General features: G+C 39.8%; 2 long non-coding RNA genes across 2 annotated transcripts in view; both read right to left on the reverse strand.

Moving 5' to 3' along the window:
- Nucleotides 1-14,990, reverse strand: part of LOC133631370 (uncharacterized) — a 54,630-nt gene that overhangs the window by 3,431 nt on the left and 36,209 nt on the right. The gene's annotated exons all lie outside the window — the stretch shown is intronic.
- Nucleotides 4,673-10,003, reverse strand: LOC133631369 (uncharacterized). The gene is made up of 5 exons (XR_009821454.1): nt 9,909-10,003; nt 7,060-7,438; nt 6,766-6,921; nt 6,542-6,640; nt 4,673-5,861 (listed from the first exon to the last, which is right to left on the reverse strand). It is a non-coding gene; the product is annotated as an uncharacterized LOC133631369 (long non-coding RNA).

A 14,990-nucleotide genomic window follows, 5' to 3' on the forward strand; every position in this document is an offset into this window, starting at 1 on the left:
AGATTAAAGACAACGCATCTCAGCTACAACTGGGTTCTATTAACACAGATACGACTGCATATACGACGGATATTGCCCTCCAAAATAGTCTCTCTCTTGTTGATGAAATAACATTAGAGGAATTATTACGGCGTGTAAGTGGGATAAAACAAACATGTTTACTTGACCCACTTCCTGGGAAACTTATCAAGGAACTGTTTGTAATATTAGGTCCATCAGTGCTAAATATTATAAACGTATCACTTTCCTCTGGCACTGTTCCCCTAGCATTCAAAAAAGCGGTTATTCATCCTCTACTCAAAAGACCTAACCTCGATCCTGATCTCATGGTAAACTACCGGCCGGTGTCCCACCTTCCGTTTATTTCGAAAATCCTCGAAAAAATTGTAGCACAGCAGCTAAATGAACACTTAGCGTCTAACAATCTCTGTGAACCTTTTCAATCCGGTTTCAGGGCAAATCACTCTACGGAGACAGCCCTCGCCAAAATGACTAATGATTTATTGCTAACAATGGATTCTGATGCGTCATCTATGTTGCTGCTTCTTGATCTTAGCGCTGCTTTCGATAGCATCGATCATAATATTTTATTAGAGTGTACCAAAACACGTGTTGGTATGTCAGACTTAGCCTTGTCTTGGTTTAACTCTTATCTTACTGACAGGATGCAGTGCGTCTCCCATAATAATGTGACCTCGGACTATGTTAAGGTAACGTGCGGAGTTCCCCAGGGTTCGGTTCTTGGCCCTGCACTCTTTAGTATCTACATGCTGCCGCTAGGTGACATCATACGCAAATACGGTGTTAGCTTTCACTGTTCTGCTGATGACACCCAACTCTACATGCCCTTAAAGCTGACCAACACGCCGACTTGTAGTCAGCTGGAGGCGTGTCTTGATGAAATTAAACAATGGATGTCCGCTAACTTTTTGCAACTCAACGCCAAGAAAACGGAAATGCTGATTATCGGTCCTGCTAGACATCGACATTTATTTAATAATACCACCTTAACATTTGACAACCAAACAATTACACAAGGCAACTCGGTAAAGAATCTGGGTATTATCTTCGACCCAACTCTCTCGTTTGAGTCACACATAAAGAGTGTTACTAAAACGGCCTTCTTTCATCCCCGTAAAATCGTTAAAATTTGTTCCATTTTGTCCGCTAGCGACGCTGAGATCATTATTCATGCGTTCGTTACGTCTCGTCTCAATTACTGTAACGTATTATTTTCGGGTCTCCCTATGTCTAGCATTAAAAGATTACAGTTAGTACAAAATGCGGCTGCTAGACTTTTGACAAGAACAAGAAAGTTTGATCATATTACGCCTATACTGGCTCACCTGCACTGGCTTCCTGTGCACTTAAGATGTGACTTTAAAGTTTTACTACTTACGTATAAAATACTACACGGTCTAGCTCCAGCCTATCTTGCCGATTGTATTGTACCATATGTCCCGGCAAGAAATCTGCGTTCAAAGAACTCCGGCTTATTAGTGATTCCCACAGCCAAAAAAAAGTCTGCGGGCTATAGAGCGTTTTCTATTCGGGCTCCAGTACTATGGAATGCCCTCCCAGTAGTAGTTAGAGATGCTACCTCAGTAGAAGCATTTAAGTCCCATCTTAAAACTCATTTGTATACTCTAGCCTTTAAATAGACCCCCTTTTTAGACCAGTTGATCTGCCGGTTCTTTTCTTTTCTCTTCTGCCCCCCTCTCGCTTGTGGAGGGGCGGGGACACAGGTCCGGTGGCCATGGATGAAGTGCGGCGGTCCAGAGTCGGGACCTGGGGTGGACCGCTTGCCTGTGCATCGGTTGGGGACATCTCTGCGCTGCTGACCCGTCCCCACTTGGGATGGTTTCCTGCTGGCCCCACTATGGACCGGACTTTCACTATTATGTTAGATCCACTATGGACTGGACTCTCACTATTGTGTTAGATCCACTATGGACTGGACTTTCACTAATATCATGTCAGACCCACTCGACATCCATTGCTTTCGGTCTCCCCTAGAGGGGGGGGGTTACCCACATATGCGGTCCTCTCCAAGGTTTCTCATAGTCATTCACATCGACGTCCCACTGGGGTGAGTTTTCCTTGCCCTTATGTGGGCTCTGTACCGCTGATGTCGTTGTGGCTTGTGCAGCCCTTTGAGACACTTGTGATTTAGGGCTATATAAATAAACATTGATTGATTTATTGATTGATAGTGAGAGCACGCAGCCCTGAAGGGAGCCAGTTGAGGTGTGCTGGAGGTCAGAGAAGGTGGTGTTGACCAGAACTCTGTTTAAAAAGTCCATTATCCACAGGGTTAGCTGGTCATCCACATGAAAGAGGGCCTGAGAGTTTGTGAGCCAGTCGAAATATGTCAAGGTAAAGAAAAACCTACATTTATAGAGCTTGTCTAAATAAAAGAAACTGAAAGTATGTGGGTGGTCTACAAACGTGAACAACGGCCCACAAGATGGCAGTGGCTGCCTTTGAAGCAGCATGACTGGTCAGAATCCAGCAGTTTTGTCCACCTCTGCATGCACTTTAAAATGTTGGTTGCGTTACTGTCCTGTGTTAATGCTAAGTTGTGTTGTTGTCATTTCATGTGATATTAGTGGTCAAACAGTGCTATGGTTTCCTTTCAAATTTCACATGGGACTCCTAAACATTATTAAAAAATACACATGCACCTGTGTAATAGTTCATGTTTCAATGTATTATAGACTTGCCCAAATAAGAACAAAATACAATTTGTCCAAAAGTTAGGTGAGTGCAGCTTATATTTAGGTGCGCTCTATAGTCTGAAAATGAGGGTAATTAATGGAAAAGATAGCTGAATGGGTAGTGGCACTAGCTCTATGACCCAGGGGACCAGGGTTTGAATCGCAGTCAGGGTGAATGTGAATGCATAACGTTATTGTTTTTGTTAAAACATTATTTATTAATATTATTTATTTATATTACTATCAAAAAAAAATTAATTGTATTTAAAATGTTTTTGTTTGATTATTGTACAGTACTGGTCCTTCCACTGTCTGCTGAGAAAAAAGTTGGCCCTTGGACAAGTATAATTGAGGACCCCTGTCATATGCCTTATATTAGGAGTGTTTATACGAAGTATAACAAAAAGTTTGGTATTGTCAAATAAGATTTTCAGATTGATAGCAACAACTTAAAAAAAAAGCACTTTAAAGCAGGGGTGTCAAACTCGTTTTCATTGAGGGCCACATTGCCGTTACGGCTGATCTCATAGGGCCACTTGTAACAGTGATTAAATGTGCCTCATGATATTATTACTCAATTACCTAAGCATTTGGTTATTATATTTGTTCACACACACTAAGAATAAATCTGTAGATTTTACGGTAAAATACAGGCAGCTCAGTTGCCATTCAAAAAATGTACTGTAACATTTATGGTGTTGACGTTTTTTACAGTGTAGTACTGTAAATTGAAAAACAGTACTACTTTTAAAATGTAATGTTTACAGTGTTTAATTTGATGGATAACTTGCTTCGAAATCAAAAGACAAGCAGATAGTATTTATTTTGATTTGAACAACATTATTTAACAAAATGTTTGGAGTTATGGATAATGTAACATGTGTTGCATCATTGGATAATATTGACATTTTAAAGACGTGCAAATACATGCAGTACACGTGTATATGTTCCTGCCAAAATGGAAAGAACGAATATATTGAGTAAGAAAAGATAAAATTACTTTGACGCATTATATTTCCAGGCTTTCGTGGGCCATATAAAATGATGTGGTGGGTCAGATGTGGGCCCCGGACCTTGAGTTTGACACCAGTGCTTCAAATGATCAAAACATTCCAATGTTGACGTTCCACTGACTATACACACACAGCAAGTACGTTTATGACCAACAACACATACGATATTCACATTTTTCATAAATTGTGCATTACATGATTGTTTCTAGTAGGGATGTCAAACATGTGGCCCCAGGTTCAATTGAGATGAGTTTGCTCAGTGTTAAATTGAGTTGCATTTTTAAATAAAAGAAACTGCAGTTCTAAATATGTCCACTGGATGTCGGGGCGAGCAAGTATACCAAGCAAGAGGTACACGGTAAAGTTACTCCTCCCCCTCCAACCAACATAAAACAAACAGGAGTAAAATAAATAATTGGTAATTAACCCCACTTCAAATGCAGCATGAGACTCTGCACATTGACTTAGTTCTGTGAACATTATTGTCTTCTCTACAAGTTTAAAGAAAGTAAAATAAAGACTTAAATGCAGCATGACTCTGCACATTGACATACACTGTAAAAACTGTTGCCTAGATCTAACTCAATAAAAATAAGGCAACATTTTCCAAGTAATTTTTGTTAGTTTAGTCAACTAATTGGTATTTTGAGTAAGTAGAACTTAATAATATGCATTTCGATTTATGCAAAAAGATTAAGTTGCGCTTACAGAAAAAGCCAACAAATTGAGTAAAATCAATGTAAAAAAAACATCAGCATATTAAACACACAAGACTTAATTAAAATAAGTAACATTTAAATGAAAAAATAATTAGTGTACTCAATTTTATTAATTTTGACCAACTTACCCTTTCTTTGTTTTGGAAATGGAAACTGCTTAAAATAATTACTTAGAATAATAATTAAAAAATCAAGACATATCAAATTCCAACCTTTATTAAATCATTATCATATAAAAACAGTGGCAATGAGCTGGACAGTATGAACAGTCAACATCCATATTTAGTGCATAGAATGCATGACCTCAACTTTTTAAAGTGCTGTATAGAACACCTTCACAGTAGTTTTCTTTTTTTAACCGTATACATATTAATAAAACATTTTCACAAGCTATATCCAAACCGTGTCAATAAGCTGGAGAGTATTAACAGTCAAGAACATCAGTATACGGTATAACTCGGTTGGTAGAGCGGCCGTGCCAGCAACTTGAGGGTTGCCGGTTCGATCCCCGCTTCCGCCATCCTAGTCACTGCCGTTGTGTCCTTGGGCAAGACACATTACCCACCTGCTCCCAGTGCCACCCACACTGGTTTAAAATGTAACTTAGATATTGGGTTTCACAACGTAAAGCGCTTTGAGTCACTTGAGAAAAAGCGCTATATAAATGTAATTCACTTCACTTATTTAGTGCATAAAAGAATGCATGACCTCAGCATCTCAAGTTTTACTTAGAACCTTCACAGTACAGTTTCTTGCTAAAACAATTTAACATTAAGATTATCTGTACTTCTGTAACAATTCACAAGCAGAACACCTTCACCATAGTGTCTTTCAGTGTGTATATTTTGAAACATTTTAACTTAAACAACTCACAGATCCCTCCTTCTGACCAGCTGGAGCTTCACAGTGGGGCAATTTAGTGTGTATAAAACATAAAAAAAACTTAATTTACACACCAGAAACGATGACCTGGAGCTTTGTATAAAACCTGAACAGGACAAACCGTTACAACATTCTGAAGAATTCCACTCAATGAACAATGTATAATGATTTTGAACAGACACAAGAAAATAGCTGTTCAAAAGTGCAAGCTGACAGTCATGGCTCACTGCCTAAGCTAGAAGCTTGTTTTTGAGAGTCATGAATTTGGGGGTTGGTTTTGGGCGCAGTGTATCGTTTCCCACAAAAAGTCTTTGAAACACCTCAAATGTTTTGGAAAGTTTGGATGGATACTCAAGATTAAGTGCATACGTCAACCCCAGAAGTAGGCAGCATGCTTTGGCTAGGTTTCCAAGATGAGTAAGGAGTGGTACTCCCTCAATGATGATTCCTACTGCATTTGGCTCACGACAGATGTAGATGCTCATATTCTTCATTTCCAGGTCCTCATGAACAGTGGTCTCTGCAGTTCCCTTTGAGATACAAAAACAGTAATTTAAAAAAACAAACATCTAATTTTATGAGACACTTGTGATTTAGGGCTACATAAATAAACATTGATTGATTGATTGATTATATTTAATATAAATTGTGTGATTTAATCCAGATAATGATTACTTTTGTGAAGACCATTTTGAAAACATTTGAATTTTAATTTGAGATCTTGTACATTAAACTTGGTACAATAGATGCATTTCCAGCCACATGCTTTTTATTGGCATTTTTAATTTGCATATAAAAAACCTGAATAGAAAAACCAGAAATTAAAACAAACAAACAAACAGTAATATGTTATATATATATATATATATATATATATATATATATATATATATATATATATATATATATATATATATATATATATATATATATATATATATATATATATATATATATATAGTAAATGTTTTAATGCTTGTTTAAGGGGAGTATTTTTTGTTTGCATTGTTTTTTTTAGGGCAAACAGAAACACAAGACAGAAAGGCATCACTCTGTGGTGCTATGCTAATTGGCTATCCTGGGGCTCCTGCCAACTAGCTGCATGCTCGACCTCCACCTGACAACTGCTGGTTCAGTCAGTTCACATAAGTAAACCAAATTTAAGCTTATACATCAGACTGATCCAAACCTGCTTTTAAACAATACTTACACAGTAGTCAGAGATTAGCTCCTGTCCACTCTCTCCCATGTACTCTATGAGGCATCTCAAAGTCACATCTCTCTTTATCACTGCAGAGGCACTTGGGTCCTAGAGTTAATAGAAGAATAATAAATAAATGAATTTTGTTGGCAATTTTACTCCAAATTTGTGATATCATTATTAGAGCATGATTACAGATTCAGTTGTAAACTTTTAAACCACTTTTAACCCACCTGTATCAGTTCCATCAACAAGTTCTTGATGCGCTGACCAGTCACTCCACCTTTTGCACTGAAGAGCTCCAGGAGTTTTGGAGTCTACCTGTCCAGCTGGGACATAAATGTTGATTCTAGTGGAACAGCAGTGCACCTTCGGAACTCTTCATTAATCTGTAAGACAGCAAATGTTGACCGTTACTGATATTAAGGGTTTTAGTATACATTTTCAGGCAAAAAGTGAGTCTAGTATGTCATGTCCAAGTCACAATGGAAACTTAGTCAGGAAAAATAGAATGATAAATCATTTACCTGGAATGGTTCGAAGAGGGCAGGCCATCTTTCCTTAAATTCTGCCACCCCAGCAGGAGACTTGGCAACAACTTCCTGTCTTCTCCAACTGTATACGTTCTGGCCATCATATCATTGATGCTCCTGGCAGAGTCCTTTTACACAGAGGGCAGGTGAATGAAGGACTTACTTGAGGTGAGTTGAGGAATTTGACTTCTGGGTGGTATCTTGACAGATGAGAGCGAAGGGAACTCCAGCATTTAAAAGAGCATGGGCAACCTATATGAATGCAAGGGAAGGCATGGCTGTGTCCAAAGGTCCCATGGTGCAGTCTGTAATGCTTTAAAAAATCACTCTTGGTTGGCACAACAGTGCTGCACAATTTACAGGGCCATCCCATCTGTCATTGTAGAGAGCGAGAGAAAAAAAGACAAGTTATGGTTCATGTCTAACGTCTTGGATATATAAGCCTGATGAGAGCCCTTTATATATGTTTTTTTTTTACACCCTAATATACTCAATTGCAGTGTTTCCTCTGGATTTTTTTGTAGCGCGGTGGTCTAAGTTGGTAACCTAGCAACAGTATGGTGGTCCGGGGGCATGCCCCCACGGAAGAACATTTTGAAAAAGGACCCTTTATTTTATTTTTATTTTTTTTAAATGTCCTGCCCAGCTTCTCGGGCAAATCATATAGCAGATGTAGATGCCCATATCGGCTGTTCAGATTTACTTTACAAAAGAGAAGTGTAGGATACTTCTCTTGTTGCCTTACTTGTATTTTGACATTATTAAATGTATTTATATTATCATTTGGTGCAGCCGGGCCGGAGCAGGAGGGGATAGAAAGAGAGAAAAAGGAAGACAGAGGGGGGAATTGTGGGGGCAAGAGGGGGATTAGACAGAGAGACAAAAACAACAACAGCAAACAACAACAACAGAGCAACATCAGCAAATACGACATGTACAAATATGATGGTAAAAGTAATAGCAAATAAGCAGTTAGCGAAAATAAAAATAAAAATACAGAAATGACAATGATTATTACACTAAAAATGGAGCAATATGAATACCAATAGAAATAGTGCTATTGATACTAAACAATACCAGTACTTTACCTTTATTATCAACAATACAATTGTTCAAATGCAGCAATACATATACGTAATGATAACTTGAGATACGAAAGAATGCAGAAAAATGGAGGGGAAGAAAGAGAAGCAACCTACATTAACCTTGTAGATTGTTATAGTAACAATAGGTTAAGCTTTGTCAGTGTGCCATGTGTTATACCCAGTTTACCCTAGGGCAACAACGTTAATATATGTTTGATGAAACGTGATTATGTGCATGAGTTTATGTGTGCATATGTACTTGTACATGTACAGTATGTGTATATGTGTGCTTGTACAGTGAATGTATATGTACAGTATGTGTATATGTGTGTACAGCGAATGTATATGTACAGTATGTGTATACAGTATGTGTGTTTGAACAGTGAATGTATATGTACAGTATGTGTATATGTGTGTTTGAACAGTGAATGTATATGTACAGTATATGTATGTGTGTGTTTGTACAGTGAATGTATATGTGTAGTATGTGTATGTGTGTGTTTGTACAGTGAGTGTATATGTACAGTATGTGTATATGTATGTTTTTACAGTGAATGTATATGTACAGTATGTGTATACAGTATGTTTGTATAATGAATGTGCGTGTGGATGTACGAACTTTCAGTGTGTAAATATGTACTGTATTTATTTGTATATGTATGTGGGAGCGTAGGTACCTATGTATGTGTGTGAGTATATGTGAATTTGCATGTACAATACATTTGACTCCCAGTGTGTGCGGGAGCCAGAGTACGGCCCCAGCCTCCCCGAGAACCCATCCCACAAACAGTAGGTGTGGTGCCCAGGGAACCAGGGGCCACCGCCCCCACGCAGCCAAGCCAGCCAGCGACAGGAACCCCAGAGCCTGGCCCACCGCGCCGCCCACAAGGGCCAGCAGCAAAAATGACCCTTTAAATCAGGGGTCCCCAAACTTTTTGACTCGGCAGCTGCATTGGGTTAAAAAAATTTGGCCGGGGGCCAGGCTGTGTGTGTGTGTGTGTATATATATATATATATATATATATATATATATATATATATATATATATATACATACACATTGTCTTTATAATCGGTTTTGTCATTTAACATCAATTAACATTGATGTTCATCAACATTTACATTGTCACATTATCGATGGGAAAATTCATTTTTAGACAATATGATTTGCCTGAGCGACTAGGAGACACCAAGAGTAACAAGTGGTAGAAAATGGATTAGAAAGGAAAGATTAAAAAAATAAAAAATAAAAATAAAAAAAATTGTGGGCCGGATTTTGGATGCTGGGGGGCCGGATCCGGCCCCCCGGCCGTAGTTTGGGGACCCCTGCTTTAAATAGTGACTACTGGTGAGATTTTGGGGGGGGAAATGTTGAGATTGAGACTTACACAATGAGTGTTATTCTTACAAGAGTAGCGTTTTGCCTAAGAGTGTGCATGGACAGCAGGTCTGAGGGGAGCTATCTAGCTAGCTGCTAGCAACTTTTAATGCAAGCTAGTGAAGCAGCTTTAATGTGGCTGCTTATAAACTGAAGAATAAAATATTAAACTACCACGCAAATAAAACGCTAATTATAAACTGCACAGCTATAACAATGTTTGGTTGAAGTTAATGAGCTATTGGAAGTAAGAGCACATTCGAAATGGCGGTCGGCGGGAAAAGTAGCAAACTAAATAAAACGTTGAGCCATGCTTTTGAAAATGTATACATTTCAATCCTGGCAAATACTGACTTTTAACAATATAAATTGTTACTTACATGAGTGATGAGTCCGGTAAAGTGTTTTCCTTGGGCTCCGTGAAGAGACGTGTCTGGGCTTGTTCTTCGACAGCTGCATGCAGGTGGGCGGGTCCTGACCTTTTAGGTCTGATATAAACCTTTGAACTGAGTTTTGCTAAATCAATATATGTTGGAAGTCCAATAAAATTAATTTTATCACATAAAAAATTAAGTTACGAAAATATTCACACTTTTTACTTATAGATAACTCAAAAACTATACAAATAAAAATAAATTGATTTATTGGAATAAATATACTTTTAAAAATAAAGTAAAATGGACAATACCACTGAAAGAGTTTTTACAGTGTAGTTCTGTGAACATTATTGTCTTCTCTACAAGTTTAAAGAAAGTAAAATAAAGACTTAAATGCAACATGAGACTCTGCACATTGACATAGTTCTGTGAACATTATTGTATTCTTTATAAGTTTAAAGAAAGTAAAATAAAGACTTAAATGCTGCATGAGACTCTGCACATTGACATAGTTCTGTGAACATTATTGTATTCTTTATAAGTTTAAAGAAAGTAAAATAAAGACTTAAATGCTGCATGAGACTCTGCACATTGACATAGGTCTGTGAACATTAATTTCTTCTCTACAAGTTTAAAGAAAGTAAAATAAAGACTTAAATGCAGCAAGAGACTCTGCACATTGACATAGTTCTGTGAACATTATTGTCTTCTCTACAAGTTTAAAGAAAGTAAAATAAAGACTTAAATGCAACATGGGACTCTGCACATTGACATAGTTCTGTGAACATTATTGTATTCTTTATAAGTTTAAAGAAAGTAAAATAAAGACTTAAATGCAGCATGAGACTCTGCACATTGACATAGTTCTGTGAACATTATTGTCTTCTCTACAAGTTTAAAGAAAGTAAAATAAAGACTTAAATGCAGCATGAGACACTGCACATTGACATATTTCTGTGAACATTATTGTCTTCTCTGAGAATTTAAAGAAAGTGAAGAATGTGTAATTTACTGCAATACTGTCAGTCTTTTCAGGTTTTATTGTTGGTTTGTTGGAATTGTTGACACATGGCCCAGCTTTTATTGTTTCTATCAATACACAATGATGCTTAGAAGGCAGTGAGTAACTCTTTAATAGTTTCTACATCAGTTGACTTAGCACAGGATGAATATGTGGAAATGACAACTGAGGTAGTTCATACATAGAAGAGTTTTTATTTACTCTTTATTTAGTTTTTTGTTCATTCTTAGATGGGCTTAAAGTTTAATTACTTTGTAGATACACTGGGAATATGTCTAAGTTCATTGTGTTCTTCATGGTGTTTTTGAAACTGCCCCATTTTTTTTTCTCAGAATTTTCAACTAACTTGAAGTGTTTTGTCAAGACAATTATTTGTGATATGTGCATTTTCAGAATGTGCTTGTTTTAAGAAAACAACTTGACGTTGTCATAGTTGTATTTTTAAATGATCATGCCATGATTTTGCCCGTTTGGCCCACATAGGAATAGATTTTCTTCCATGTGGCCCCTGAACTAACATGAGTTGCCCCCCCCAACCCCCCCCCCCCCGGTCATTCCTTAAACTGTCTTTCCTACTTCTCTGCAGCATCGTTTGCAACAGTGAGCTCATTTTGTCTCCACATCGTAACTGGCAGTTGCGTGAAGATAACTTCACGCTCCGCCATGTATGATGATGTCGTCCGAGTAGAACTTTCCAGGAGTCTGTTGCCGAGCCGTTTGCGGCCTCATGATTTTTAGTTTGACTGCTGGAAAATGCAAGCCATGGGAAAAGCAACACGTGAGACTGGTGTGTGCACCTTGAAGCATTGTCTTGAAATTCTAAAGTTCTATAGCATCTTCCACCCTCCCACCAGCGTGACATAATGATGGGTTCTATTCAAGTGACTACGCGCTCTTCTCCAACAATAATATTCAAGCAAGCATTAAAAAGGCATGAGCGTGACTAAGTTTGGGGAGTACATGTATACTGTAGTTTTAACTGTCCCTGTGTATCTACTAAATATATGTTCATTGGCTCACGCCCATGACCTCATAGGTAAAACACACAAACCTGCCAGACAGGGTGGAAAATACACTTTAGCTGGCTTCTTTTTTGATGTAATTTGCAATGAAGGTTGATTCTACTATCCAAGAAGAATACACTAGTTAAGTATTTGGTTTGAGTGAAGGTAGGTCATAAACCACAGCTGAGTGATGACAATCCAATCCAATCCACTTTATTTATATAGCACATGACAGTTACTTTTGTCTTCACTTTAGTATCAACACATGCTGTTTGGATGCTATTTTCACTGTCACATTGTATTAGAAGGTGAGGGAAGAAGTTCAGATGTTGTTCCTGGGATCTGTTGGAGCCGCTCTCCCAGTTTGGGGGTTACTGCTCCGAGCCCCCCACTACCACGGGGACCACGCAAGCCTTGACCTTCCGCATCCGTTCCAGCTGCTCTTTCAACCCTTGGTACTTCTCAAGTTTCTCGTGTTCCTTCTTCCTGATGTTGGCGTCAGCTGGGATTGCCACATCTATCACCATCCCCCTGTTCTGCTCTTTGTCCACCACCACTATCTCTGGTTGGTTAGCCAGAAGCTGTTTGTCAGTCTGGTAGCTGAAGTCTCACAGAACCTTGGCCCTGTTGTTCTCAGCCACCCTATGTGGTGTGGTCCATTGGGATTTGGGTACTTCTATTCCATACTGGTTGCTGATGTTCCTGTACTATCCCAGCCACTTGGTTGTGCCTCTCCCTGTACGCTGATCCAGTTAGCATCTTACAGCCTGCTACTATGTGCTGGACTGTCTCAGGGGCTTCTTTGCACAGTCTGCATCTTGGGTTTGATCTACTCTGGTAAATCCTGGCCTCTATGGCTCTTGTGCTTATGGCCTGTTCTTGTGCTGCCATGATTAGTGCCTCTGTGCTGTCTGCCAGTCCTGCATTTTCCAGCCACTGGTAGGATTTCTTGATATCAGCCACTTCCTCTATCTGACGGTGGTACATGCCATGTAGGGGCTTGTCCGTCCAGGTTGTCTGCTCCTCCTCCTCTGCACTATCATAACGGTTCTGCTGCCTGAGACATTCATTAAGCAGTCATTTCGGGGCATTTGTACGATGTATTCTCGAATTTTCGATGTTTAATCCTGGACTGTGGCCTTTACGCTCACTAGCCCTCTGCCTCCCTCTTTCCGCATGGTGTATAGCCACAGGGTGCCGGACTTGGGGTGGAATCCTCCGTGCATGGTGAGGAGCTTTCTTGTCTTAATATCTGTGGCTTCTGTCTCCTCCTTTGGCCAGCTTATGATACCAGCGTGGTATTTGATGACTGGTAGTGCGTACATGTTGATGGCGCAGACTTTGTTCTTACCATTCAGCTGACATTTCAGGACATGTCTTACTCTCTGGAGGTATTTGGCTGTGGTTCAGTTCCTTGTGGCCTCTTCATGGTTTCCATTAGCCTGTGGGATGCCAAGGTACTTGTAGCTGTCTTGGATATCACCCATGTTTCCCTCTGGTAGGTCAATCCCCTCAGTCCTGATCATCATGCCTCTTTTTGAGACCATCCGGCCACACGTGTCCAATCCAAATGACATCCCTATGTCATCACTGTAGATCCTGGTAATATGGATCAGTGAGTCTATTTCTCGCTTACTCCTGGCATACAGCTTGATGTCATCCATGTAGACCAGGTGGCTGATTGTTGCCCCACTACGGAATCGGTACCCGTAGCCGCTCTTCGTAATGATCTGACGGAGGAGGTTCAGGCCTATGCAGAACAGCAGTGGTGATAGTGCATCTCCTTGGTATATGCTGCACTTGATGTTGACTTGGGCAATCAACTTTGAATTGGCCTATAGGGTTGTCTTCCACATTTCCATTGAGTTCTGGATGAAGGCCCTTAGATTCCTGTTGTTCTTATACAGTTCCAGACATTCCAGTATCCGTGTGTGCGGCATTGAGTCGTAGGCTTTCATGTCATACTTGCCAACCTTGAGACCCCCTGATTTTTTTGTTTTTTTTTTTTGGGGGGGGGGGGGGGGGGGGGGGGGGCAGGGGGCAGCATACCCCTTCCCCTTCGAGTTTTTCTGGATTAAATGAAATTTTTTTTCAATAATTTTGGAACTTGCAAGCGTATTTCTTCTTCTTACTCGTCGTCGCCATGTCTCTTCTTCGTTCTTCTGCTTTGTCTCCTTCTTGTTGTGTGTGCAGTTGTGCACTGAGCTCCAAAAGCCGTAGATGTTATTGTAGCATCCCAGAAGAGTTAGTGCTGCAAGGGATTCTGGGTATCTGTTCTGTTGTGTTTATGCTGTGTTACGGTGCGGATGTTCTCCCGAAATGTGTTTGTCATTCTTGTTTAGTGTGGGTTCACAGTGTGGCGCATATCAGTAACAATGTTAAAGTTGTTTATACGGACACCCTCAGTGTGACATGTATGGCTAATGACCAAGTATGCCTTGCGTTATTATTAAACCAGTTACAAGATCATACAATGTGTGAGCATTTCTTGACATCTTCGAGTAAAGACCATTGTTAAACCCGTCCAACGGTACATTATTATGTGACTGGGCCGGTATGCTGTTAATATGGAGGAAAAGCGGACACCGGGACAGCATGCGGCTGTTAAGGGGTGAAGGTTTCAGGTGAGAGAGGACGTTAAAGGCAGTGTCTTTAAGGCACGCCCCCAATATTGTTGTCCGTGTGGAAATCGGGAGAAATTCGGGAGAATGTTTGCCCCGGGAGATTTTCGGGAGGGACACTGAAATTCGGAAGTCTCCCGGGAAAATCGGGAGGGTTGGCAAGTATGTTTCTTGTAGTCAATCCAGGCAGTGCACAGGTTGGTCTGTTTCTTCTTACAGTCTCGGGCGACTGTTTTATCAACCAGTAGCTGGTGCTTGGCTCCTCTGGTATTACTGCCAATTCCTTTCTGTGCCTCACTCATGTATTGAGCCACATGCTTACTCATTTTTGCCGCAATGATGTCTGACCGGGCCTTCCATGTTGTGCAGAGACAGGTAATTGGCCGGTAGTTGGATGGGATGGGTCTCTTCTGGGGGTCCTTCATGATACGACTTCAAC

The sequence above is a fragment of the Entelurus aequoreus genome, linkage group LG16 (assembly GCF_033978785.1).
Source record: "Entelurus aequoreus isolate RoL-2023_Sb linkage group LG16, RoL_Eaeq_v1.1, whole genome shotgun sequence".
In the NCBI taxonomy this organism is placed as follows: Eukaryota; Metazoa; Chordata; class Actinopteri; order Syngnathiformes; family Syngnathidae; genus Entelurus; species Entelurus aequoreus.